At 44.2% G+C, this 27,350-nt stretch overlaps 1 protein-coding gene across 13 annotated transcripts in view; it reads right to left on the reverse strand.

Moving 5' to 3' along the window:
- Nucleotides 1-27,350, reverse strand: part of DLGAP2 (DLG associated protein 2) — a 578,727-nt gene that overhangs the window by 217,755 nt on the left and 333,622 nt on the right. For 2 of the 13 annotated variants that reach the window (XM_077309443.1, XM_077309444.1), the window contains exon 3: nt 564-623. The exons of 10 other annotated variants lie outside the window; for them this stretch is intronic. The gene's annotated coding sequence lies outside the window, so the exon portion shown is untranslated. Of the gene's footprint in view, nt 1-563; nt 624-6,330; nt 6,376-27,350 lie in introns of those variants that run through there. One more of the 13 variants, XM_077309492.1, reaches the window with a different exon arrangement.

A 27,350-nucleotide genomic window follows, 5' to 3' on the forward strand; every position in this document is an offset into this window, starting at 1 on the left:
TGTTATACTATGGGCATTCTTAATGCAAAGGACATGCTTGTCTCCTGGCAACAAACTGATAAAAGGTTAGTTGAAAATAAGGCAACAGATCACCTTTGCTGCAGCTCTCCCTTGTGAAGCACTAAATGGCCTGCTTAGTAAGTTCAAAGCCACACAGTACACACAGCATATTGGGCCCACAAATCACACTATCTTTCTTATTGCTTTCCCATACAAAAAAATGAGCTGTCTGACACCACACAGGAGGAGGGCAACGGAAAGTTTTTCTTTAAATAAAGATAAATTCAGCCTAGCACAGTTCCCAGCTATATTTTAATATATGCAATTACTACAGTTAACAACGTAATGAAATCTCTGCTGTGCCTATACATTAAGTGCTTGCTTCGGGGGAACCTAGCATCCTGATCTGGAAGATGAAGGCCCAGAGAAGAGCAGTATTCTTAGTTATTAACCAAAAACTCCTCATTCCTAGGGCTGATTTTCAGAAGTGAAATTTATCAAATGGAACACAAGTTCCCATGTTTTATTAGACTAACACTGGTTGCAGTATCATTGTTACTCACTTTGTTCTTCAAGGTCACCAGTTTATGAAACACTAATCTGGGCTTCCCATTTCAGAAAACCTGTATATAAATGAGGATCAAGACTGCTATTAGCTGCAGCTGCAACATTTCATATAGCAATAGAGAACGAATGGTACAACATTTGAAAAATTTCCGCAATAGTTTTGGAACTCTGCCTTCTTCATTAGGGTAATATCCGTAGTGGGCCCTAGTTACTCCACACAGCTGTGTGCGCTTCCCCATAGATGTCATTCTACGTTGCCTTTTGGAGGACACAGGCAGTACAGTTTCTGCAACATTTCTAGCTCTGGATGATATAAATATTTTGCCATCTTTTATGATGTATCTATACTACATCTATGAGTAAATCCGTGATGTATTCTTGCCACTTACCTATGTTTAAACAAATACATGTGGATGACACTGGAATATCTATCATTCAATTATGACTACAATAAATTGCCTTGCCATCACATCCTCTCATTATCTTTCTGATATTAATTGGGTATATTTTACCAGCAATAGATGTCAAATGACTTCTGCTATTACCTTGGATGGAAGCTTTACTATAGCATTTATTGAAGATAAATAATATATCTAATGCCTTAGTAAAAATCTTACATGTCTAGTACTGTATTTTGTGGCCTCTATTGCCTCAGCTCATGCCCGGCACAATTAGTGAAAACTAATCAGTCTTTGATGTCCCTAGACACAGGACGCTCTGAAATTATATGATCAGCTGTGAGGCATTAGCAAGATTTTTGCAGAGAAAGTCCTGTTGCTCCTCCATAGACCTGGATGCCCCTTGACCACCAGTCTGCTCTCCTTGGCTGATGTGGACTCAGGCAGCTGTTTGGCCTACCACATATCCCCTTGACCTATGTCCCTCATAGCTGGTGGAGACCAATGGCAAGAATATTTGGTTCTTCTCTGGGAGATTATCAAAGTGTCCCTAACTTCAGGGACATTCCCAGAGAGACTGAAGAAAGCTGTGGTTAGACCACTTTTTTGGAGGGAATCACTGGATCCATCCGATCCAGCCAATTACCACTCAGTCTCACATTTTCTGGGTAAGGTAGTTGAGCGTGCTGTCTCAGAACAACTACAGTTTCCTGGAGGAAACACTGGCTCTTGACCATGTCATTCTGATGTCAGTGCTGTTACTATTATTTAAATTTCTATATCGCTCTTCCCTACGGCTCTGGGCATTTTACATTAAACATTGTGGAATACTTACATGGAATGGAATATTATAATACTACAATAAATAACAATCATAACTTAACATGGCATAACATAATCATAACACAACATGAAAACCAGGACAGTGTTTTTAACAGCTGAAAGTGATTTTTAGCAAAACAACAATGACAACCCCTGGGCAGGTCAGATTTGTCAGTCATGGAAGGGCATTTGTAGGGGGGACCAGGAAATGTTTGAGTCGGTTTGCCTCACGCAAATGCCTGGTATTTTTAGATTTAAAAGCAGCATTCAACAGTTGATCACAGGACTTTAGCCCAATGTCTAGCTGACCTGAGGGTTCAAGATGTGGCCCTTAAATATTTCCTCCAATGCTGGGGACAGAGGGGGGCACTGGGAGAGAGAACCTCTTGGCAGCATGCCCTTGTATGTAGGGTTCCACTGGGAGAAGTCCTCTCCCCAATCTTATTTAACATCTAATTGTGCCTGTTTGCCCAACTGACTCACAGTTTCTGGCTACCGTGTCACCAGTATGCCGAAGACATATATCCATATATGCTGTCTTCACAACACACTTTCATGGTACTCTGCGGCGGAGGGGCCAGTCCAAGGTTCCCCCCCCCCCAGGGCTGAATCAATATTTCAAACTGGGTTCTATCATGCTCTGTCTCTGAATGATTTCTGAAAGCTTTTGGCAGAGGGGGTCTTTGCATATAAATCAAAAACATAATAAATTAATAAAATCCTATGAGCTTTCCTCCCTCCCACTACAGAATAAAATCCCACTACTGAATACTAAATATATAGAGAAGAAAGACGTATATTGGAGGATTTGGTGTATTATTGTTTTACTAGGGGCAAAGCCCACTGTATCCAAGAATACAACGGGCGCTAGAGGTTGGCAGTGGGAAGAGGAAGGGGAGGAGTTGTCCAGTCTGTAAAGGCATGGGGTTGAATGTGTGTGTTGTATGGGAGGTTGTGGTGACAAATGAGGGCATATTCTACCTGTACACCATATAACTTACTTCACAGAAGTGAGCACAAAGCCTAGACACTGGCTACCTGGTATCTGAGGGGGAAGGATGATAGTTTAAAAAATAATCTGGCCCCCCTCCCCGTTACCCAAATCATAGGAGACAGTGTGGGTCCGCTCAGTTGATAGAAATGGCCGCCCAAATCATAGGAGACTGCGTGGGTCCCCTCAACTGATAGAAGTGGCCTGTCACATATGCTAAGCAATGTCCTGCCTCTCAGAAATACCTATGGAACTGTTTACCAGAACAAAGATGAAATAATTTGAAAAATTACAAGTTTGCTTCTTAATACAACTTGAGGGTCTATCCTAGGCATATGATGAGCTAACTGTAGAAAGCATGAGTTCAGGTGAGCACAACAAGGTAGGCAGAAAACTTGCAGGAAAAGGATATCGACATTGACCTTTGAATTGACATCCTATGAGTCACCACTGTGATGCTATGACATATTTTAGGCTGCATGAATACAGCCATCATAAATCGTAACAAATTACAGAGTATTTGCATTCCTCAAAACCTTTAATACATTATAGATCAGTGATTCATAAATTTTGTCTCACGGAAGACCATTATACAAGTTTGCTTTGCTCTTTATAAACCTTGCTCAAGTGGCAACAAGTTGAATGCTTCCCAAATTAACAGCTGAATTTGTCCTCTGTAGTCACATTCTAACAAAGCTATATACAGCACATTAGAGGCAAAGCCCATTGTACCCAGGAATACAATGGGTGTTGGATGCACACCTGCACTGTGGCCTTCCTGGGGGCTGCCTACATGCCAAAAGCTCCTGCTCACCCTTGGACTCCTGAGGATGCCTCCAAACTTCAAGAACCATTCATGACCCAGGGTAGCCAACCTCCAGCTGCGGCCTGGAAATCTCCTGGAATAGGACTATAGAGAGCTCCTAAGGAAGATGGCTGTTTTGGAGGGAGAACACTACAATAACAACACATCTCCAGGCTCCCGGAGATGAAAGGGTTTGCTTGGGAGGGGGAAACTCTGTGGCAAAGAGGTTGGGACTCAGGGATCTGCTGGAATTACAGGTCATTTGCAGGCAACAGAGATCAGATCATTCCCCCTGGAGAACAGCTCTGGATCTGGATCCCATGAAGGTGCAGGGATGCCAGGCTCCAGGTGGGAAACAAAGAGAAATGCTGCATGGCAGTAATTGCTAATAACAATAAACATCAAATAATTCATGAAGTTGTCACAGTTCCTTCCTTCAATGAAAACATTTAATTGATAGCAAAATTTGCTCAAAGAACAAAAAACTTTTCAGTCAGTACGTTCTTCAGTTCAGTTCGATATCTGAGTAAATCAAAAACAGTCGTATGTTACGATCGAAAATGAAAACATTGGTTGGCAAAGAAATTACAGTGGGCTTCTCAATTACTGCCTTTTTTACTATTGAGAATTTTTTTACTATTGAGAAACCCCTGAAAGATTCTTCAGGCTTTGAGAAACCCCAGAATTGGGATCTTCAGGTCCTAGCTGGAGGTGGGCATCCTGTCATTGGTCTGGGGTGCCAACCTCCAGGTGGGACCTTTAGAACCCACAGAATGAAAGCTCCTCTCCAGTCTGCAGAGACCAGTTTCTCTGGGGGAAAGGGTTGCTTGGGATGGTGACAGAGGACTATGTTCTACTCCACACATACATACAGAGAGAGAGAAACACAGAAGACAAAAAGCATTCCTCCCTTCTCAAATTACAAAACTTATTAACCTCAGAATTTCCATTTGGATATAACTGAGTGTATCTCGCCTTGGATTGCTCTGAGACGCCATTAGCCAGAAGGTTCATATTTAAAGGGAAAGAATCCCATAAGTCATTGAGCAAGTAAAAAAAGACCTACACGATCCTCCTGCAACAGCTTCTTCTGCCTGTGCTCTAGCTGCATGTCTTAAGGTCATGGCAATTTGTATAGCTTGGTGTAGTGGTAAAGAGCAGCTGCTTCTAATGTGTGAGCTGGATTTGATTCCCTGCTACTCCACATGCTGGGTGACCTTGGGCTAGTCTCAGTCCTGTTAGAAATTGTTCTCACAAAGCAGCTTCTCTCAGAGCTCTCTCGGCCTCACCTACCTCACAGGGTGTGTGTTGCGGGGAGAGGAAGGGAAGGCTAACATAAGCCACTCTGAGACTCCTTTGGGCAGTGAAAAGCAGGAGATCAAAACCAATTCTTTTTCTACTGTGAAGGGCTACTGGAAATAGTGTCTCCCCCCTCCACATGTCCCCATGGCCTCACGGTGCTTGTATGCCCTGTCTACAGTTTCCCCATATTCCATGACATTAGCCTCAAATTTGCTTTGTTGTTATGGTCTTGGAAAGACTGCAGCAAGACCAGGCTGGTATCCATATGGAAAGGGAAAGTATATACCTTCCCAGTCCCATCCACATCAGCATTATTTTCCCTGCTGCGATTACCTGTGATGGCTACCCCCAAAGCATTCCTCCCTTTTCAGATTGCAAATTGCAAACCTCACGACTTATTAATGAGTAAACATTCCTAGGGCAGAGGCTTCTCCTGGGCACCCTGGGTCCCACAGTGATAGCAGGGGGGTATTTCTAGCCATCCCACAGCTCTCCATCCTGATGGCACACAGAGGTTGCATCAGGAGGCAGCTCACTCCTCCCACCATTATGCACCAAGTTGTAGGAGGCTAGGGCTACTTAATGGCAAGCAGGGCAGCTCCTCTTTCACCCAGCAAACTTCTGACACTAGCAGGAGCACAGATCCCCTAGGTTTTCCCAGATGAGGCCCATGACTTACTCATGAGTAAACAGTCCCAGGGTAGCCATTTTCCCAGCTGCCTGCATTCAATTTGACCTGATTGGACCTCATGGGCAGAGTGTGATTTGAACTGATTGGCACTTATTGGCAGAGTGCAATTAGGACTGATTGGCTCTCACTTGTAAAGATTCCCAGGGCATTCTTGGTTGGCCTCACAGGGTGTCTGTTGGGGGGAGAGGAAGAGAAGGCTATTATATGCCACTCTGAGACTCCTCTGGGCAGTGAAAACCAAGGTATAAAAACCAACTCATCTTCTACAGGAAAGGTGTTACTAGGAAGCTGCTACTGAGAAACATTGCCTTCCCTCTCCACATTTCTTCATGGCCTCATGGTGCTTCTGTGCTTCCTCTACAGTTTCACCATCTTCCATGCAATTTGTCTCAAATTTGCTTTGTTGTGATGATATTGGAAAGACTACAGCAATACCAAGGCAGTATCCATTTGGAAAGGGAAAGTCTGCATCTTCCCATTTCCACCCACATCAGCAATATTTTCCCTGCTGTGATGGCTACCCCCATAGCATTCCTCCCTTCACAGATTACAAATTGCAAACATCACATGACTTACTCATGAGTAAACATTCCCAGGGCAGAGACTTTTCCTGGGCAGCCTGTGTCCCAGAGGGCCACCAGGAAGCCTGTTTGTGGACCTCCTGCAGCCCCCCATCTCCAGAAGGTGCACAGAGCTGCCCCAGCTCCCCCCCCCCCCATGTCCTCCAAAAGTCCAGGAGGTCAGGGCAACTTACTGGCAGCAGAGCATGCTCTGAGGCTGGTTCCTCTTCCACCCAGCAAACTTCTGAAACTGACAGGAAGTTGGGGGTGGAGAGCTGACCCCTTGTTAAGCACTTCCTGGCTGAGGGCTGCCTCTTGATTGGGGCTAAGCTACCAGGGTGGGCCATTCCTGGATAAGGGCCAATCAGGTAGTGAGTGAGCAGTCAGTTTGGATTTTATAAGGTTTACTGATAGGAAAAACAGTGCATGTTGCTAGGGACTTTTAACAGCTTGCATTGCTGAAGAGGCAGTTTTCAACTGGGAAAATGGTTATGCCCCTTCAGCATTTTTCCGTATTATTTTCAACATGTTTTGGTGGAACCACCTGAAAGGACACTGGGGACCACTGATGGCCTCCAGACCACCACCGCTACAGAATAAAGCAAGATGCTCTGAAAATAATTAAGTTTTTTCTGGGTTACATAAAAGTGGGAAATATGCCAACAAGGCAACTCTTCAAAGTCTGACTGTAGTTTCTGAAATATAGAAGCAGATTTTTTTCTGTCCCCCCCCCCCCCCGATTTCAATCCAGCATTCAGCAAAACAACCTCGCGTCCAACACATAGAAACACAACTGCTCTAGGTTTGCGCTAGTTTGCTGCAGCTTGTGGAAATGCCTGTGCATTATTCATTAAAAGACCATTCCTGAAGAAGCAGCAACAGCAGTTCTTGCTGTCAAGGCAATTCCCACACCAAGTTCTAATCAGAGGTAGAGCTGCTCCTATTCATCACAATTCCTCCCTTGCTTCCCAAAGGCACTTGCCACACATAGCAATTTTAAGGACATTTACCGCATTAACCCATTCATTTGTCTCTCTTTTTTTTTACATTGCTGCAATTTTTTCTTACTGCATTAACCCATTCATCTCTTTTCTTCCTTACTGCATTTTTGTGCCGATTTGAATATGGATTTATTTTCTTTAAAAGGTTATGCTAATTATGTGTCTCTGGAAAAAAAAGAGAAGGACTGGCATGATATGGGTAGAAGCCTCCCTGGAAACAGGAATCCAGAGTGCATCTTGGACTGCAGCAAGAGTGTTTATCTAATGCTGCCTCTTAGGTTCATGGCTAAGGAGAGATCTGAACTAGGGACTTTCCAGTTCTTTCTCTGACTGCAATGCCATACTATCCCAGCAGCTCACCTTGTGCTCTGTAAGTGATTTCAAAATGTTTTCAGTAACTTCAACAAGTTTTTGAAATTGTTTTTAAATAACTAAATTCACTCCGTAGTTCATATTACTAGATTCATGGAAATTCCCTTCCTTAAACTAGTGTGATTTTATACTACCTTCATGAACATAATTTACTTATTTTTTTAAAATAATTCTTTTAAATTCTTTAAAAAAAGAATAATCATTCTTTTAAAGGATGCGTAGGGTTGCCAATAAAAAGAAAACATGGAAGTGACATTATTATGGTAGACTGACACTCTACAATTTATCCGTGGGTCTATGATTAAAACACAGAGTTCTGAGTAAATCCTAGATTGTCACCTTAGCACAATGGCACAATTTCCAGTGTTTGACCAGAAGTGATGCCAAACATGAGAGTAATGTTGAGGACCCTCCTTCATTCCCTCCTACGAGCTTGTTAAGCTGCAGAATGGCCCTTCAGATGGACTAAGGTGCTCATTATTTGAGGAACTCCATCTTGGTTCCAAACTTGGCAAACAATTATTGCTGCCTTTGTTATCTTGCCTGCACATTAACTTGGCACATGTACTGTGCCAAGATACACCAAACCTCATCCACCTGTGCCAAAATGTTGTACAGACACAAGGATTTGATTGATGCTTCTCAGCACCAAGACACACACACACCACCACCACCACCACCACCACAACAAAATGAAAGACTACATTGATAGACAAATATACACAGAAGGTCATAGATCTGTTTTTCAGGATGTTTAAAAATATTCAACAAACAGCGTTTGCAAAATGACCTCAATTTAGAACAGCATGCTATTACAGAGCATGGACAAGCAGATTTTGAGCTTGGTTGAGCCTTATGTACTTTATCTAAATTAGATAGACATTTCTGGAGTTCAGGCTCTTGTCCTAATGAACTCTACTTTCTGCTTGCCTGAAAACCTGGATTTCAAACAATGAGAACAAACCATGGTTTGCAATCCTACTTTGCAGAGCAAGTACAAGCCACAGTTTCCCGGTTCAAATGTAGCAGCAGCACATTCAAGCTTGCTAAAAGTCGCTCTAGGAGAGGATGGAGTGAGCTTGCCTGTACTCAAGGCCCATTCATATAGCATCCAATGAGAGCTTGGTATTTCATCTCAAACAAGCCTTCAGGTCCTTTCCAGTTCTCTGTGATGACTCACGTTAACAGTTACATGTTTAGTCTCCAAGTAGCACCTTTCTGAACAGAATAATATCACAAGAATGCTAAATCCAGAGTATTTGTTGAACATTACGTGCTATCATGTTCTTTTGAATCAAAGGGCTGTGTTTTTCTTCACATCAAAGTAATTATTTCATCAACATGCCCTTGGATAACAGGAAAAAAAACACATCAAATTAAGGAAATGTTTGACGTTTTCCTGTGTTCCAATTTTCTTGAGAAAACATCAGGCTTCTGGAAATTTTACCTGCTACCAGAGCACACGGTAATAAAGGAAAAGAGCTGGCAGCATTGCTTAGAAATATATTTTGGTCAATACTAACCATTAAAGGAATTACAACTACTATATATACTATACGCCTCCAAAAACCATTTTACCTATTACAAGTCAAATGCAAAGCTAAAAGCTTATTCCTATATATTGATCTTAAACCACTGCAATGCTACAAGTCATTTCTACAGCTAGAACTGTAGCTAAGAGTAAGTTTTTTTTAACACATAGCTAAGAGGCTATTTACAGAAGGGGGAACACTGGCAATCTGTTCCCTGTCCTAAATTTCAGGGCACATTCTGAAGGAAACAGTTCATAAATTAAGCATCTGGACAATAAAAGCCTTTGCAGGGACTTACTCCATTCACAAGTAGGGACCTGCAAGCTGCTTATGCTAGCGAAGGAATTGCTACTGGGCCTGTGGCTCTTAGCCTGGGGTTCTTGGCCGAGCAATTAGAATCAGTAGATTATATCAGTAGATTATATTTCCCTAGTACTTGCATTGCCTAGACATTACAATGGACCTCCAGGACACTCATCCCATCATCTGCAGTGAGTGTGACATGATTGCCTTCCTCCCAGAAGACAAGATGGACTACAGCTGCCCCAAGTGTAAGCTGGTAAGACTTTTGGAGGAAAAGATTAGGGGATTAGAAAACAGAATTATTACTCTGACCCAAAGTAAGAAAGGGGAGGAGTTCATAGACTAGAGCCCTGCTACTCGGAATAAAGAGAATACAACCAGTCCTGAAGAGGATAAGGAGATTGACCACAATAGGGAGCCTCTGCAGACAGTTCGGAAAAAGACTCAACGGCAAAGAGTGAGACAGTTCTCGGGGCCTTTGGAGCTCCAGAATAGATTTCAGGCCCTTGCAGAGGAGGTGCAAGGATCAACAAGGGAAGAGGTCCCCCAAAAAAGTCTAAGACAAAGGGAAGAGGCCACGGGGACAGAAGGAAATGGAGTTGAGAAAAAAAAAAAGAGTACTGGTAATTGGAGACTCCCTGCTAAGAGGAACGGATTGCCATGTGGCTGGGCCCGACCCCCTAACCCGAGAGATGTGTTGCTTGCCAGGGGCGAAAATTAAAGATGTTTCAGAATGGCTGCCCAAACTCCTCAAATCTATGGATCGCTACCCATTTGTGATGGTCCATGTGGGAACGAATGACATGTCCCTGAATGCCATCGCTCCTATTAAAAAAGACTATCAAGATCTGGGGAGGAAGCTCAAGCAAATGGGGGCACGAGTGGTATTCTCTTCAATCTTGCCTGTCAAGGGAAGAGGAATGCGTCGGGAGAGGAAGATAATGGAGGTGAATCACTGGCTGCGTAGTTGGTGCCGGCAGGAGAGATTTGGTTTCTGGGACCATGGGATAGGCTTTCTTGAGGAAGGCCTACTAGGACCTGATGGACTGCACTTATCGAAACTGGGGAAGAATGTGTTTGGCAGGAACCTGGGGAGATTCATCAGGAGAGCTTTAAACTAAAGCTACTAGGGGAAGGAGACGATCAACATAGGGAGTGTATGGAAGGAAAACGATCGGAGGCAGCCCAACCGGCAAGGCCAGCTCATAGGGAACCAAAAATAAAAGGATTCAGATGTCTTTATACTAACGAAGCATGGGCAATAAAAAGGAAGAGCTGGAACTTCTCATGCTGATGGAAAGGTATGATCTAGTAGGCATCACAGAAACTTGGTGGAATGATTCTCGTGACTGGAATGTAATGGTGGATGGATATGAACTGTTCAGAAAAAACAGAATAGATCGAAGAGGTGGAGAAGTGGCACTGTATGTGAGGAAAGGGCATACCTGTCAGGAAATTCTAGTGAAGGAGAGCATATCTACAGTGGAAAGCGTCTGGGTGAAAATAAGCAAGGGGAAAACAAACAGTGTGGTGGTTGGTGTCTGCTACCGACTGCCTGACCAACGAGAGGATGTGGATGCTGCACTTTGTGAGCAGCTTGAGAAAATATCCAAGTGGCAGGACCTTGTCATCATGGGTGACTTCAATTTCCCAGATGTGTGCTGGGAAACAAACTCTGAGAAGTGTCCTCAGTTATGCAACTTTCTGACCTGCCTGGCTGACAATTTCATATATCAAATGGTAGATGAACCCACAAGAGGTTCAGCCATACTGGACTTAATACTGACCAACAGGCAAGAGTTGGTGGATGAGGTGAAGGAGGTGGGGACCCTAGGGGGAAGTGACATGTCCTCATAGAATTCCTTTTGAGATAGGGAGCCAAGGAAGCTTGTAGCCAGATGCGAATGTTGGATTTTCATAGGGCAAACTTTAATAAACTCAGAGACATGATGAGTATCATACCATGGACGAGAATGCTGGAAGGGAAGGGAGCGTGTGAAGGGTGGGCGCTACTCAAACAAGAGCTATTGCATGCTCAATCAATGACTATCCCAGAAAGACGAAAACACTGCAGGAGCTCTAAGAAGCCTATTTGGATGAACAGAGAACTTCAAGAGGAACTAAGAAAGAAAAGGAAAATGTTCAGGAAATGGAGGGAAGGACAGAGCTCTAAAGAAGAGTACCTACAGGTTACTAGGCACTGTAGATCAATCATCAGAAAGGTCAAAGCTGAGAGTGAGCTAAGATTGGCCAGGGAAGCCCATTGTAACAAGAAAAGATTTTTCAGTTATGTGAGGAGCAAATGTAAAGTAAAGGAGGCAATAGGCCCACTGTTGGGTGCGGATGGACAAACTCTAACGGAAGATGCAGAGAAAGCAGAAAGGCTTAGTGCCTATTTTACATCTGTTTTTTCCCACAGGACAAAGTGTTTAGGCACATCTAGAGATGGCAGTAGCCCAAGGATAGTGTCTGGGTGGCAGGTTAACATGGATAGAGAGGTTGTCGAGAGGCATTTAGCTGCACTGGATGAGTTCAAATCCCCTGGTCCGGATAAAATGCACCCGAGAGTGCTCAAAGAACTTTCCAGAAAACTTGCACAGCCCTTGTCCATCATCTTCGGGACCTCTTTAAGGACTGGAGATGTCCCGGAGGACTGTAAGAGAGCAAACGTTATTCCGATCTTCAAAAAAGGGAGGAAGGATGACCCGGGAAACTACAGACCAGTGAGTCTGACCTCTGTTGTGGGGAAGATAATGGAGCAGATATTAAAGGGAGCGATCTGCAAACAACTAGAGGACAATTTGGTGATCCAAGGAAGTCAGCATGGATTTGTCTCCAATAGGTCCTGCCAGACCAACCTAGTTTCCTTTTTTGACCAAGTAACAGGTTTGCTGGATCGGGGAAATTTGGTTGATGTCATTTACTTGGATTTTAGTAAAGCTTTTGACAAGGTTCCCCATGATGTTCTGATGGATAAGTTGAAGGACTGCAATCTGGATTTTCAGATAGTTAGGTGGGTAGGGAATTGGTTAGAGAACCGCACTCAAAGAGTTGTTGTCAATGGTGTTTCATCAGACTGGAGAGAGGTGAGTAGCGGGGTACCTCAGGGCTCGGTGCTCGGCCCGGTACTTTTTAACATATTTATTAATGATCTAGATGAGGGGGTGGAGGGACTACTCATCAAGTTTGCAGATGACACCAAATTGGGAGGACTGGCAAATACTCCGGAAGATAGAGACAGAGTTCAACGAGATCTGAACACAATGGAAAAATGGGCAAATGAGAACAAGATGCAATTTAATAAAGATAAGTGTAAAGTTCTGCATCTGGGTCAGAAAAATGAAAAGCATGCCTACTGGATGGGAGATACGCTTCTAAGTAACACTGTGTGTGAACGAGACCTTGGGGTACTTGTGGATTGTAAACTAAACATGAGCAGGCAGTGTGATGCAGTGGTAAAAAAGGCAAATGCCATTTTGGGCTGTATCAACAGAGGCATCACATCAAAATCACAAGATGTCATAGTCCCATTGTATACAGCACTGGTCAGACCACACCTGGAGTACTGTGTGCAGTTCTGGAGGCCTCGCTTCAAGAAGGACGTAGATAAAATTGAAAGGGTACAGAGGAGAGCGACGAAGATGATCTGGGGCCAAGGGACCAAGCCCTATGAAGATAGTTTGAGGGACTTGGGAATGTTCAGCCTGGAGAAAAGGAGGTTGAGAGGGGACATGATAGCCCTCTTTAAGTATTTGAAAGGTTGTCACTTGGAGGAGGGCAGGATGCTGTTTCCGTTGGCTGTAGAGGAGAGGACACGCAGTAATGGGTTTAAACTTCAAGTACAACGATATAGGCTAGATATTAGGAAAAAAAAATTCACAGTCAGAGTAGTTCAGCAGTGGAATAGGCTGCCTAAGGAGGTGATGAGCTCCCCCTCACTGGCAGTCTTCAAGCAAAGGTTGGATACACACTTTTCTTGGATGCTTTAGGATGCTTAGGGCTAATCCTGTGTTGAGCAGGGGGTTGGACTAGATGGCCTGTATGGCCCCTTACAACTCTATGATTCTATTATTCTATGATTCTACCACTATCTCATCCTCTCCCTCCTCCTGACAACCACCCTCTGTTGCTTTCTTGCCTTTTCTCCTGACTGGAGGAGAAAGCAGTAGCCTTCCCTGCCCTCCTCCTCCCCTCCAGGCCCCACTCCTGCATTTTTGTTTGTGTGCCTGGCTTCTTCCTTCACTTTCCAAAAAATGGTGGCTACCATTGCCATTAACCTTCTCCCCAGCAACGCTTGTGCACCCCCTCTTACTGCTGTCTGGTCTCCTATCCTGTCCCCAAGCACAGCTGTCCAACCACTACTGGGAGGTCCCTTCACCAGGGTCTGCCCACCATAGCAATATTTATTGGGGTAATTAAGCAACCATAAATATTGTGTCCAAGATTTCACAAAGGCACATTGCAAGGTTTTCCCCCCTTAAATTTGAGGTGGAAGGCTTTTAACCACCTCCTTATTTTTAAGAACTTTTGCCTGTCGCAAAATCCCCCCTGTTTATACTTGTCCCTATTAAAGAGGGGTTTTTTTATCTGCACTCTGGGGACCAGGTTAAGAATTAGATGCAAACAGGAACCTGCAAGAATTTTTAGGAGGCCTCTCACTTTCCTATCCTCTCTTTCCTTCCTGAAAGCGTGTCACCTTCTCCTGCTTCCTTTTCTCGTTCTAGGGTTGCCAACCTGGATATCTCTTGGAATCACAATGGATCTTGCAACTGCAAAGCTCTGTTCCCCTTAGGATTCCCTGCTCCAAGTTGGGAAATTACTGGAGATTCGGGGGGGGGGGTTGGGAAGTGACCTCAATAGGATATACCCTCCAAGGCAGCAAATTAATTCTGTGGAATAGATCTCTGTAATCTGGAGAGCAATTTAATTCTGGGTGGTCTCTAGGTCCTCTGGAACAGTGGTCCCCAACCTGCGGGCTGCGCCCGGTGCCGGGCCGCGAAGGCCATGGCGCCGGGCCGCGGCTCCCTCTCCCCGCCCCCCCCCGCAGTGAAAAACTTCCCAGGCCGCAAGCTTGCAGCCCGGGAAGCTTCTTACTGCAGGAGGGCGGGGAGAGGGAATCAGGGCCGGGCCGCGCATCGTGCGGGCGCAGCCCGATGCGCGGGCGTGGTCTGATGCGCGGGCGCAGCCCGATGCGTGGGCGCGGCCCGCAGGCGCGGCCGGTCCATGCGGGCGCGGCCCGATGCCCTGCCGGTCCCCAGCCTCGGAATGGTTGGGGACCACTGCTCTGGAAGAAATGGTTGCTTTATAGTCTGTGCCATTATACCATCTGAGGTCCTTCTATTCATCAACCACATCTTCCTCTGGCTCCACCCCCCAAATCTTCAGATATATTATGTAACTATTATTTTGTTGTTATCCACCCCTAGCCAGCTTGCCAGGAAAGAGCAGAATATAAATCTAAACAATAAAACAAACACATTTACAAATCTGGATTTGGCAACTGTATCTCCTTCCCATCCAACATCCAAGCCATCTTTAGCTGCTCCTCCATCTTAAGCTTTTCTTTCCCTTACTCTAGCAGCCCCTGCCTAAGGAAACAAATGCTAACTTGTATAGGGGAGAATCTGCAGGAACTTGCTCACTGTCCTGTGCCTCACTGTCCTGTGTATCCCCCTCACCATACTATTTCCTTTTCCCCTCAACCTGAAAGTTTTTTTTAAAGCTAAAGGCACCCATTTAATAATTTCCATGGGTTTTAAGGTCTCCATCATTGGTTTTTTTTTTTTAAGATTTAATTTTTTCTTATGCAAACCTGGAGCCCTTTTCCAATGATTTGGCCAGCTTTGGTATTACAATATAAAATATGATATCTGAAGAAGAGGAAGAAGAAGAAGAGTTGATTCTTATATGTCTCTTTTCTCTACCCAAAGGCTTACAATCGCCTTCTCTTTCCTCTCCCCACCCTGTGAGGTGGGTGAGGCTGAGAGAGTCCTGATATTCCTGCTCAGTCAGAGCAGTTTTATCAGTGCCGTGGCGAGCCCAAGGTCACCCAGGTGGTTGCATGTGAGGGGGCGCAGATTAAAACCCGGCTCGCTAGATTAGAAGTCCGCATTCCTAACCACTACACCAAACTGGCTCTAGTTTCTCTCTTGCGAAGACTTGAAGCTGTTGAAAATATGAGTTATTTAAAAAGGAGAAAACTAGTAAACAAGAGGCTTATAAAGCAGCAATTGTGCCAAAACTAATATATTCAATTGCCAGATTGTATCCCAGGAAACTTTATACTCCCAAATTCAGTGAGAATTAAGAGAGATTTATCTTCTGCTGCATGTTCCAGCCCTGGTCCTTTTTACCATTACTACATCATTGTCACTGTGTGACAGCTCTGGAACTTTTGCATTATTGCAGGTAGGAAGTGCACAACAGGAATAAGGCTAGGACTGAGTAGGATGTGATGATAGCCATATCTGTCAATGCATTATGAAATTTAAAGGTACACTATATATCTCTGGGTTGCTAGAATGCAACCTAATCTATGAATGCCATTAAAATACATTTTCCTGTGTTGATCAACCACCAATGTATACAGTTAAACTCTCTACAGACTATTAAGACACATAATCAGGACTTTGCAATGTTAATAAGAGTGTTAAGGAATTTTACATGTATCTTGAAAGGTACACTGTCAAGGAAAATTGGAATTCTTATAATGGTTTCCAAAATGAGAGCCTATGTTGCCTTGCTGAATTTTAAAGATGCTATATTGCTCCCTAATTCAACCCCTCCCCCCTCTCATTGGATCCTTATTCTTTGACCTGCTGGTCACTATCTTATCTTAGTCAAGGGTCTCTTCCATCCTTATCTCCATGAAAAATGTGTAAATGGTTTGTTTTCCTTTTCTCCCTAGAAGGAATGCAAAATGTACTCAGAAGGAAGGTAAAGTGAGTGGGTAAACTTTCTTTTGAAATTCTAGACTCTGACCTTTTGTCTGTTGTATCCTGTACAAGAAGAACTTGGGTCCATTCTACACAACTTAAATGTAGCTGAAGTCTTACCTTTTGTAAGCACTATTAATTTAATGTTCCGCATGACATCGTAAACAAACCGCAAAACTCCTGCCAAACTCCAGCAACAATCGGAATTTTATAGAGCTTAGGGGGAAACCCAGAAAAGTGGATTCCCCCTGGAAAAACCGCTACACTTCTGAGCACAAGCCGCAACACATCAGTGAAAGACATGTGTGTTCTCAAAATAGCGGTAGAAAGAATGGCCCTCCCGAGCTCTCGCTCCCAAGCTTCCGGAGACAAGATCGCCATTTCCCCCCCCCTTAAACCGGCGAAACCAATGAATAAGCGAGGCTTGTCTGGCTGAAGTCCCTCCACAAGCAGTTCAGAAGTGCTTAACAGTAAAACAAAGCTCCCTTCTGCAATTGTCTTTAAAGTTCCCGAGCACAATACAGCCCCCTGTTCGACGCTGCCCATAATTTTGGCCAGAAATTGCACCCACTGGGGGGGGGGGTGTTAACTTAAAGAGCGTGTAAACGATTAAGCACCAGCTCCTAAGCCAGCAAAAAAGGTCTTGAGACATCAAATGAACAAATACTCATTGCTACTGGTGTTTTCAGTTTTAAAAAAACAAACAAACAGTTTTTAAAGGGAAAGGGGCTTTTCGGGAGCACGAACACAACAGTTCATTGGCTGTTATGTTTGATTGAGGGCCAGGGGCGGGAAGAATTGTGGAAAAATATTGCCTCCTTTGTTGCGATTCTGGCGAGACCGGAAACCTGTGGGGAATGAATAGACTGCTACTGGGACTTCAATATTCCACTAGAATTGAAGGTGTGAAGAATGATGAAATTCCACTATTAAATATAGCGTTTCTGCATACTACAAACATTTAGCAACATTTGTGCGGAATGGCCCTTGGAATCTTGTTCAGAATGCCAGCTTCATCTATTCTCGTTGTATCAGGACATTCATTCTATAAAAATGGCATGTTATGCTAAGCCTAAAGCTTTGAATGATTTCTCCCCTCCCACTCCCCAAAAGATCTTGGAGAAAGGAGGTATTATATTAGGATTTTGAAAACTCCCTAAAGAAAGAATAATAGAATCATAGAGTTGGAAGGGACCTCCTGGATCATTTAGTCTAACCCCCTACACCATGCAGGACACCCACAACCCTATCGTTGACACTGTAACCTGCCACCCCCTTGAACCTTGGTCCAATTCATACCCCTACTCATAGTAGTGACAGTGGTCATTCCTGTGTGCTCCTCATCTCCCTGAGAATAGAACATAAGGTAAGAGTTGCTGTTTTTTCAGTTTTTGAAACTCCAATTTCTGTGATGTCCTCTAAGACAACAAATGGAGGGCTCTTTGTGACATTTGGATGCAACCATTAAGTGTATTTATTTTTTTTTTAAATAAAATAAACTTGATAATCCTTCAAAAATAAAAACAAGTTTTATATAGGGAATAAGACTCTGGGGGGAAACATGGTAGCATATATAGGGAAATTATTACAAATGCATAACAAAACTGAAATCTAAAGAACAGCAAGGATCCTGAAAATATGTTACATCAAGCAATTTAGAATTGTCACCTCAAGCAGTCAGCTAATGGACCTTGCTTTATTTAACCACAATTAATTAAATCTGTTCTGTTCCTGATTTAAGTCATTCTATCCTATTTTTAAAGTGTCTAATGATGGGGAGCCTACAGCTTTCCTCGATAATTTGTTCCACTGCCTAAGTGTTCTTGGAAACTTCATCCTTATATTTTACCTCTTGACTTGAGGCCAAGAACATAGTAAACTTTGGATTTTTTAAATTAAAAAATTCCTTGTAATTCTTGGATGTAAGACAATCTACTTAATTAGCTTGAGAACGGTAAAGAAAAAAAAATCTTTCATTTTCTCAAACTGTGTAGGTAGGTACCAGACACGGGAGCATTTCAAAGCGCCACCACCACTTCATCTAATTCCTGGCAAGATTACTTCCCTAGCCAGCAACACTGAGAAAGGATGCTGATTTGAGAATGAACCACATCAAAGAGCGGCTGCAGGCTAGATAAGGCCACCGGTTAATGAAGCGAGTGGCCTGGCCAAGAAAGGAAGAAGCGATGGCCGCTGGGCCCGTTGGTGTGTGTGCCTGGCTGGGCGTGCATGGCGGCCATGCAAGAGGTGGGACGTGGGGACCTATATAAGGCGCCACATGAGGAAGGGCGGTCTCTCCGCCTCATCTGCTGCCTGAACAGCTCCCCTCCCCTCCCTCTGTTTTTGTTATAATTATTCAGTTATGATTAATCTGTGTCACAGCTGCAGATTAGGGGCATGGAAATGAGTTTGGGCAGTGATCCAGTTTGTGCACTGGATCCTTGTATGTGAGGGGTCTCCTAAGAGGCCAGCACGGGGCATGGCTGGCCTGGCTAGGGCAGACTAGGGGCTCTGAGCCAGGCAGAGAGTGAGGCCAAATGAGGTGGGCACCCTACTGGCCCTCATGTTTCGCTGCCTCCTCGTGGAGAGGTCTCGAGAAGCTAGGGTTCTGCCTTCCCGGCTGGGAAGAAATGGATCCCAATGGCATCTGGAGTCCAGGTGAATAGCAGCTGGACACCTGCAGCAGGGGATGTATTCATGAGAGCCAGTTTGGTGTAGTGGTTAGGAGTGCAGACTTCTATTCTGGCATGCCAGGTTCGATTCTGCGCTCCCCCACATGCAACCAGCTGGGTGACCTTGGGCTCGCCACAGCACTGATAAAACTGTTCTGACTGAGCAGTGATATCAGGGCTCTCCCAGCCTCACCCACCTCACAGGGTGTCTGTTGTGGGGAGAGGAATGGGAAGGCGACTGTAAGCCGCTTTGAGCCTCCTTCAGGTAGGGAAAAGCGGCATATAAGAACCAACTCTTCTTCTTCTTCTTCTTCATTTCCAGAGGTGTGCCAACCCTTTGTTTTGTGTTGAGGAAAATTATAATAAAAGTTGTGGCCTTATTATTGCCAAATAAATAAGTGTTGTGTCTTCCTTTGCCAGATACCATTCTGCTAGTCAGCAGTCCTAGCCGCATATTCCCTGGTCACTGTTGTTACCTATGTGGTAGTATGGAATGAGACCAGACTTCAGGGAGGCAAGTCCTGCACCAACATGATAACATTTGAATTAAGCTATAAGACAAAGATGTGTATGAAGCTTCCTCCACAGAAAAATATATTATTTATTTTGGATTCATAACAGCCAGAACCTAGAACCCCTCAAAATAACATCCTCTTTGGTCCAAATAAGGGTCGGGAATTCTTTTTAACTCTAAATTAAATTCTCAGTCTTCTGGGACATTTTCTTCCGCAGGGGAAAAAAAATTCTAACAATGAAGAAGATAGTAGGAGACTCAAATCAAAAATAAAACCAAGATCTAACAGTTCTGACCTACACAGTAAACTGATTCTGTCTTTGTTGACTTGATTTAAGCCAGACTTCAAATTATGTCAGTCAATATAGAGATAGTTGAAGATAGGTGGTGGGAAGCAGACTCCAAAGCATGCTGAAATCTGACTAGGAGGCTTCTTAGGGCCAGACCATTACTGGTTCCATACTTGGTTCACAGACAGAAATCCTGTCTAGTCATGAAGCACTCTGTAGCCCAGTCATGCATCCATCCTGCAGAAGAATGAGGCAGTAATAAAATGGAAGAGCCTGAGCTGTTAGAATGGATTGCACAATTTCAGACAGCAGGGTGGTGGATTCTAGTTTTGAATATTCCTTTACATAACAAACCCCATGCAAATAGAGAAAGAGCATCACAAGGAGGAAGGTCCTGAGCCTTCAGTTTGATTGTTTACTTCATTTATACCTAGCTTTTCTCGCCAATATGGATCCAAAGTGTCTTACATTGTTTTCCTCTGTTCCATTTTGCCTTTACAACAGCTCTGTGAGGAAGATTAGGCAGAGTGTGTGTGACTAGTCCAACATCATCCAGCCAGCTTCAGTGGCACAGTGAGGATCCAAACTGAGGTCTCCCCAGTCCAAAATTCTAGCCATTACTTTTAACATTTGAATAGACATTTAATTATTGAGAAGCTCATCACATTAGTCACGGACCAGTGTGGGGGCGAGCAGTTTATCTTAAGATGGCTAAGACAGTTCCTCTGGCAGCTAATTATGAGCAGGGGCTCTTTTCATACGGTCTCTCACCTCACCTGCAATTATCCATCTCCTTGACATTTCTGTAAATGTTTTCAAGGCCAGCTTTCCAAGAGTATGAGATTCATGTATTAGCCAAGAGGGAAGTGCTACCTTGAAAGCTGAAGAGCTCAAAATGTGTCAGGACCTCCTCCAAGGTTATCCGACAGGAGACAAGGGCAAGGACTTCAAGTGAAGGAAGCAATGAGAGGTCAATATTGCCTTCTGCGTTCAGATTGGTAACCCAGGAAGTATGTATGCTAGGACCATCTGGCAACTTTCAAGAAACAACCTCTCTTGTTACTTACAAACTGCATGGAATGGAAAATAAGAAGGAATCCACCAGGTCACCATGGAAACCAGAAATATATTTCTAACTACTAGTAGAGAAAGTCTCCAGGATATCTGGCTACAGATGTTATAGATCTTTGAAAAAGCCACAGTCAATGCACAATAAGAGGTCTGCTTAGGAAAGGGCAGAGACCCCCAAAATAGAGGCGGTTCAAGGTCTGTAGCGGCCTATGGACCAAAACCAAGGGTCAAACTCTCCTCACATGGATGGAACCAGTCTGGGAAGCTCAGGTCATGGCAGAATGCTTCCTTCTCGCTCCTTCTTAGCTTCCCCTCACTGGCAGTCTTCAAGCAAAGGTTGGATGCACACTTTTCTTGGATGCTTTAGGATGCTTAGGGCTGATCCTGCGTAGAGCAGGGGGTTGGACTAGATGGCCTGTATGGCCCCTTCCAACTCTATGATTCTTCTGGGATACTACACACTACAGACTTGAGGGAGCTCCACAGCTGACTTTTCTCTATTTGCCCACCAAATTTAGTAAATGTTGGAAATGCCCTCCCAAAAGAAGATACCCCTTTTGAGAGAGATGTCAGGCACAAGTTCTAGAGCGTATAGAATGGACCATGTGAGATAGAGGCATCAAATTCACAGCTGATCCCCCAGGATGCCCCCTACATGCCCTCCAAGTTATGTGCAGGTTGGACTTGGTTGATCTGAGTTACAGCTCCCCAAAGAAATTGCCCCCAGGAATGTGCTTTTAGGGGAGATATTAAGCATGAGTTAGGGAGTGTATAGAACAGACTCTGTGTGAGCTAGAGCCATCAAACTCATAGCAGACTTCTCAGGGATGGACATCCACTTCCTCCTCAGGGCTTCACTGCCCAGCATGAGCCAAGAGGCTTTGTGGAATCAGAGTCCCAGCAGGGGGAACGAGAGCCAGAACATCCTAAAAAGGGAGATGTAAATGTATATTGTAACCAGCGTATAAGGATGGATGAGAAAAGCAAGCCAAGGTGATCTGGGGATCAAAATCTAAGTGTTTATTGCAAATCCATATGAGAGCTTAGGAAGGGTTAAACACAGGCAGATGTTATATCGAAGACAAAGAGCAAGGCTAATACACTAGTAGCTAATAGGAAACTCCACCCAGGAGCAGGGTCAATTGACCAAAGAACACATCAGAGGTAGATCAGGAGTGGGGTGTAGTGGAAAGCTTTCTCATCCAATATGCAAAGGATTCCAACCATAATAAAAAGGTTAACAACTTATACGTAATGACAGGATTACAATCAATAGGCCCTTGCCTAAAGGGTTATGAGAAATAAAAGACATTTCAAAGGTTTAGCTATGATGTCCAGTCCAGGAGATCTCCAGGGGAAACCTGGAGATTCCAAGATCTCTCAGTTTCATGCCTTGATGACGCTTTCTCTATTCATGGGCAAAAAGACACCTTTCCCTTGGAACTAGATTTACAACTTCCAAGTAGTTCCTTCAAGACAGCAATTAGCACATCAAGCAGGATAAACTTCAAAGGCCAACACCAACAGGTAGTTCACAGAATAAGGTGTGAGAACCAAACTGCACAGGAAATACATCAAGAGCACAGGTGGCCTTGCACATGTCACTTTCTGATATCAGCTTAACAAAAAATTGGTCCACATGGGGAAGGAGGAGAGCTCCACTCAGGTTCCATGATTACTTGTAACACCGTTGGTCATCCATATACAAAACAGCATCAAATCAGAGGATCCCAGCAAAAACCAGTCCCAGAACTGGGCTGGGGCGAATATTGAGCCCTCAGCCAAGGCACCCACCAGCTACACCCCACCACATGGCATGAGTGGACAGGCAGTGTGGAATCAGAGCTCTGATCCATAGACACCCAAAGCCCCAAGCACAGAAAGAGCCAGAAGATCCCAAAAAGATAGGTGAAGTGTGTAAACGTATAAGCCCTCAGATGAGGTACCCACCATCTACTGCCTACCATCTGGCATGAGCGGAGAGGCTGTGAATTCAAGACCCTGACCCACAGCCCCCAGCAGAGAAAGAGAGTCGGAATTAACAGAAACTGGCTGCAGAAGAAGCAAAGCCCAGGCTGGGCCAGGCAAATGGAGCCTTGGCCTAGCAAACACATCTATGCCTCATCACCTGCATTACTGGAAAGGCTGTGTGGAATCAGAGCCCTGATTAGGGAAGAACATAGAGAAAAAAACTGGTACTGTTTCGAATAGACCCAAATCCATTTAGGTATGCCTAAATCAACAAAGAGCCTCTTGTGGCGCAGAGTGGTAATGCAGCAGACATGCAGTCTGAAGCTCTGCCCATGAGGCTGGGAGTTCAATCCCAGCAGCCGGCTCAAGGTTGACTCAGCCTTCCATCCTTCCGAGGTCGGTAAAATGAGTACCCAGCTTGCTGGGGGGTAAACGGTAATGACTGGGGAAGGCACTGGCAAACCACCCCGTATTGAGTCTGCCATGAAAACGCTAGAGGGCGTCACCCCAAGGGTCAGACATGACTCGGTGCTTGCGCAGGGGATACCTTTACTTTTAAATCAACTGAATCCGATTATCAGTATAAGCGATTCAGATAATTTGAGTATACACAAATCAGTTAGGCCACAGCCCAAACAGCTGATCCGCAAAGATAGCCTCTCTCTGTGGATCAGCTGTTTGGGCATTTAACGTCTCTACCTGCGGTGCACAGCCAGACAAACAGCTGAGGGTTAGCTGTTTGTGGTGCTCTTATGCTAGCGGGAAGACCTAGATCCATTTAAATGCCAGAACAGAGCCCAACAACACATCCGAGGGGCAGATCCCTCTGAAGCTGCAAAGAGCAGGCTCTGCACAGCCTCCGAAGGTATGATCGGTTCTTTTACAATCAGTCAAAATCGCAAATCAGCCGAATCAAACCAAGCCAGAATCAATTTGAGCTTCTCTGATTTGGCACATTTAAACTAATTGGATGTGCGATTTGGCTCAAATAACCCCCCAAATACCCAGATCAGCGTTGATCTGAGCACTTTGGGGCTTGTCCAAGCCGAACGGAACATCCCTGCCCCTGGCCCAAGGACACCCACTGGCAAAGCAAACAGATTCCCTAGTGTTTGTTCAGGGTCTCCAACAGTGCGGCACGCTGTGCAAAACTGCTATGCCAGGCCAGATAGGACAGCGGAGATTCATAGCCTTTGCAGATTCATGTTAGCGAGCCAACTAAACATGTATCGCTGCTTAGCGAGGGTCAAAGTCCAGTTTTAAAAAGCCATTTTGTGGGTTCAGACGTCTTTTGCTCAGCCAATATCACATTTAAAATCTGTCTTTATTTTGTCACTGCGAAAAAGGAAATAAGACAGCAGAGCCTAATTGGCTACTATCAAGACCAGCCAAGTCAGAGACACTTGGACCTAAGGAGTGCTTCTTATTTCCATATATCACTCTTCACTGAACACAGTGGCCAACCTTTTCAGATTCCTAACGAGCCTGTTTCTGAGAATCTGACTTCTCTAAATGAAAGCCACCATTTGAGCCAATGCAATAGAGTTGGTAAGAAAAGCGGGTAAGTCTGCAGCGCTGAATGGCCCTTGGCACAGTTTGGTCCATTTGACTTGCAGAAGGTCTGCTAAAATGGAATACAAGGCCAGCCCTGGATGGGTCACACAGCCTGGTGAAAGCTAGGAAGGCAGGCTATAAGTTCTAGCACTGCCAAGGAGACTGAAAACAATCCATTGCCAATAATATAAGATGTTTTAGCAGGAGAACAGAATGCCATTGTGACAACAGTATCTTTTGATAACATGCTTCTAACAGTAAGGACAGAAATGATTCAGGATCTGAACAGCTGCTGTCAAAATTGAACTTGATTACATGGGAAAGTTATGAATTATTTTTTTTAAACAGCAATGTGCCCATTGCTGGGGTTAATTAATTCTGTGATTGAAATAGCAAGTCAGACGAGATAAAAATACACATTGATCTGCATAATCTGAACTAGATAATATGAACATAAGGCAGTGATTCCTGTTGAAGGAAGGGTACCAGCACGGTGAGTGGAAAGGGGGGAAATACAGCCTTACTATTTGTCTGTGGCGAGTTTGAGGGCAAAGCAACCAGTTGAGCTTAAAAATACCACAGTTCTAGAATAAATCTAACATCGTGTAAATCTCACAGTAAGTATGATAGGTGGCGTCTCATAGGGCTAAGGAGGGCATGGTTCTTGATCAAGCACTGCTTTCACTGCAGTGAATCATGCTCATATTTGTTTATGGCTTTTTGCTTCAGAGTCCACAAGGTCGCTGAGTCAGAGCCAGATCAGTGGTGGGTTCCTTTCACACATACGTTTGGTCCCGCTCTGTTCAACTGCGCTGCTGAAGGCTATGCACTCTGCTATCTCTTCAGTGGAGGTACTCCCAGGTAACTGGTTTGCACTCATTCAGTTATTAATGACATAATTTCTCACTGCCTCCAACAGACTCTGGGGGGCGGTACAGAATTTCAAACAACAATAATATTTATTTAGCGCTTTCTGTGTTAAAAGTATGTCACACAACGCATCACAATAGTCAAGAACAGTTCACCGAACTCTATAAGGTAAGCTGCCATATTTATTTATCCTCTTATGCAAATAAATATTAATGATGTCATTCATAATTGGACAGAAATTACGATCCTTTGAAATCAATGGGCTTAGAAGGGTAAGGCTGAAGACAGCAATTTGCCTAAGGCTCCATAGTGACCATGTGTCTGAGAAATTACTTGATGCAGTGCCTTCCAAGACCTTCATTTTACCTCTTATGCTACAGCATTTCCAGATCAACTCAGTACAAATTCCTGCTTTTAGAGCAGTTACACCAGTATGCATTGCCAATCAGATGCTCAAGGCCAGTGGTTCTCAACCTTCCTAATGCTGTGACCCTTCAGTACAGTTCCTCATGTTGTGGTGACCCCCAACCACAAAATTATGCAAGTGTTCTTTCACAGAAATTAAACCGAAACTGACCAATGGTGTGAAGATCCATTGTTCATGATTGTATATAAATGGGTTTTTTTCCCGCAGGGAGGCAGCGCTGGAGGGGGATGCGCTGCACGGCGAGTGGGCGCACCTGGAGATGCTGGGTGCACAGCTGCAGGAGTTACGCCACCTACTGGAGCCTGAGGCTGCCAAGCTGCACTGCCACCTGGAGTGCCTGGCAGGAGACTGTGCCGTGCTGGAGGTGAAGCTGCTCGCCCTGCTGTAACCCCTGTGAAAGGGTCATTCGACCCTCAAAGGGGTCCCGACCCCCAGGTTGAGAACCACTGCTCAAGGCAATGAGCCTACAGTAAGCAGCAACAGTTGCCTGATTTTTGTTTATTTCGTTTGTTTGTTTGACAGGGTGGCTGAAAGTCACCGAGAAAACCCTCAGCTGCCTAACTCTACAGAGGTTTAAACGAGATTCTTTAAACTTGAAAGGAAAACACATTAGCATTTAAATTAGCATTCCCCCCCCCCGGCACAATTTTAAGAAATGTGTCAGTGTGGCGTCCAATGTAGGTGGTTCCCTTTCTTTATCTGACTAAAATAACTTTTTAAAGTGTATGAGCAAAATATAACCTGTGACTCTTTCAACTACTAATTTCCTTACCAATGTCGTCAGCTGTGTTATGTGATCATGGCCACTCAGGTTCCCTAGCAACTGTAACTAGTATCTGAACAGGAAGCTTTCATTTTGCTGTGGATTTAGAGTATACAAACCCTTACAAATGTTCTCAATTCTACAAATATGCCTGTTGTAAATAAAAATAAAAGGATTTCAGGTCCTGCTGCTCATAATTGTGAAGGTGGTATGTTGAAGAACTCTGAAATAAGCTATGCTCAAGCCTCCAACAATTCTTAGACTACAACAAGGACTCTTGCCTTGTGCAAACTATTACACACTGCTAAGTGTGTGTTTATGGCTACCGCTATAATAATGCACTGTGAAATCGCCTGCCCTACAGTATATTTTTATATCCAATAGTTACAAACGAATCTAATCGCTGTTACATGAAAAATGCTAGTGAGTCCTTACTCTCTGTGGAGTCTCTTGTGTTCAGGGTGCAAACAAGATGGTAGGCAGGATGCACCCTCCTAGAGGATGGTGTGTGCGCATGCGTCTGAAACCTGAAGACTGTTGAATCTACTGTACATCTGATCATACGAATAAACATGTATTAAGTCAATTTAGTAGACACTCCTTCCCTTCCCAACTCACAGCAGCCTCAGAGGGGTGTGTGTGTGTCCCACATCTCACATTCACCATGGGACATGAAAAACTGAAACATACAGCAACGGTTACAGCTGACAGACGGTTTAATCCAACTGTGTTACGCTTCTAAACTCTTGTCACACATATGTGAAACATTTCTCCATATGTCATGGCATTAGCACTGTTATAGAAACCAAACATGTTCTATGTTCTAACAGTAGTACATACTGTTCTATGTATTGTTTATAAGTTTAATGTAAACCGCCCTGAGCCTCCGGGGAGGGCGGTATAGAAATATAATAAACAAACAAACAAACAAACAAACAA

The sequence above is a fragment of the Paroedura picta genome, chromosome 1, assembly GCF_049243985.1.
Source record: "Paroedura picta isolate Pp20150507F chromosome 1, Ppicta_v3.0, whole genome shotgun sequence".
Classification (NCBI taxonomy): domain Eukaryota; kingdom Metazoa; phylum Chordata; class Lepidosauria; order Squamata; family Gekkonidae; genus Paroedura; species Paroedura picta.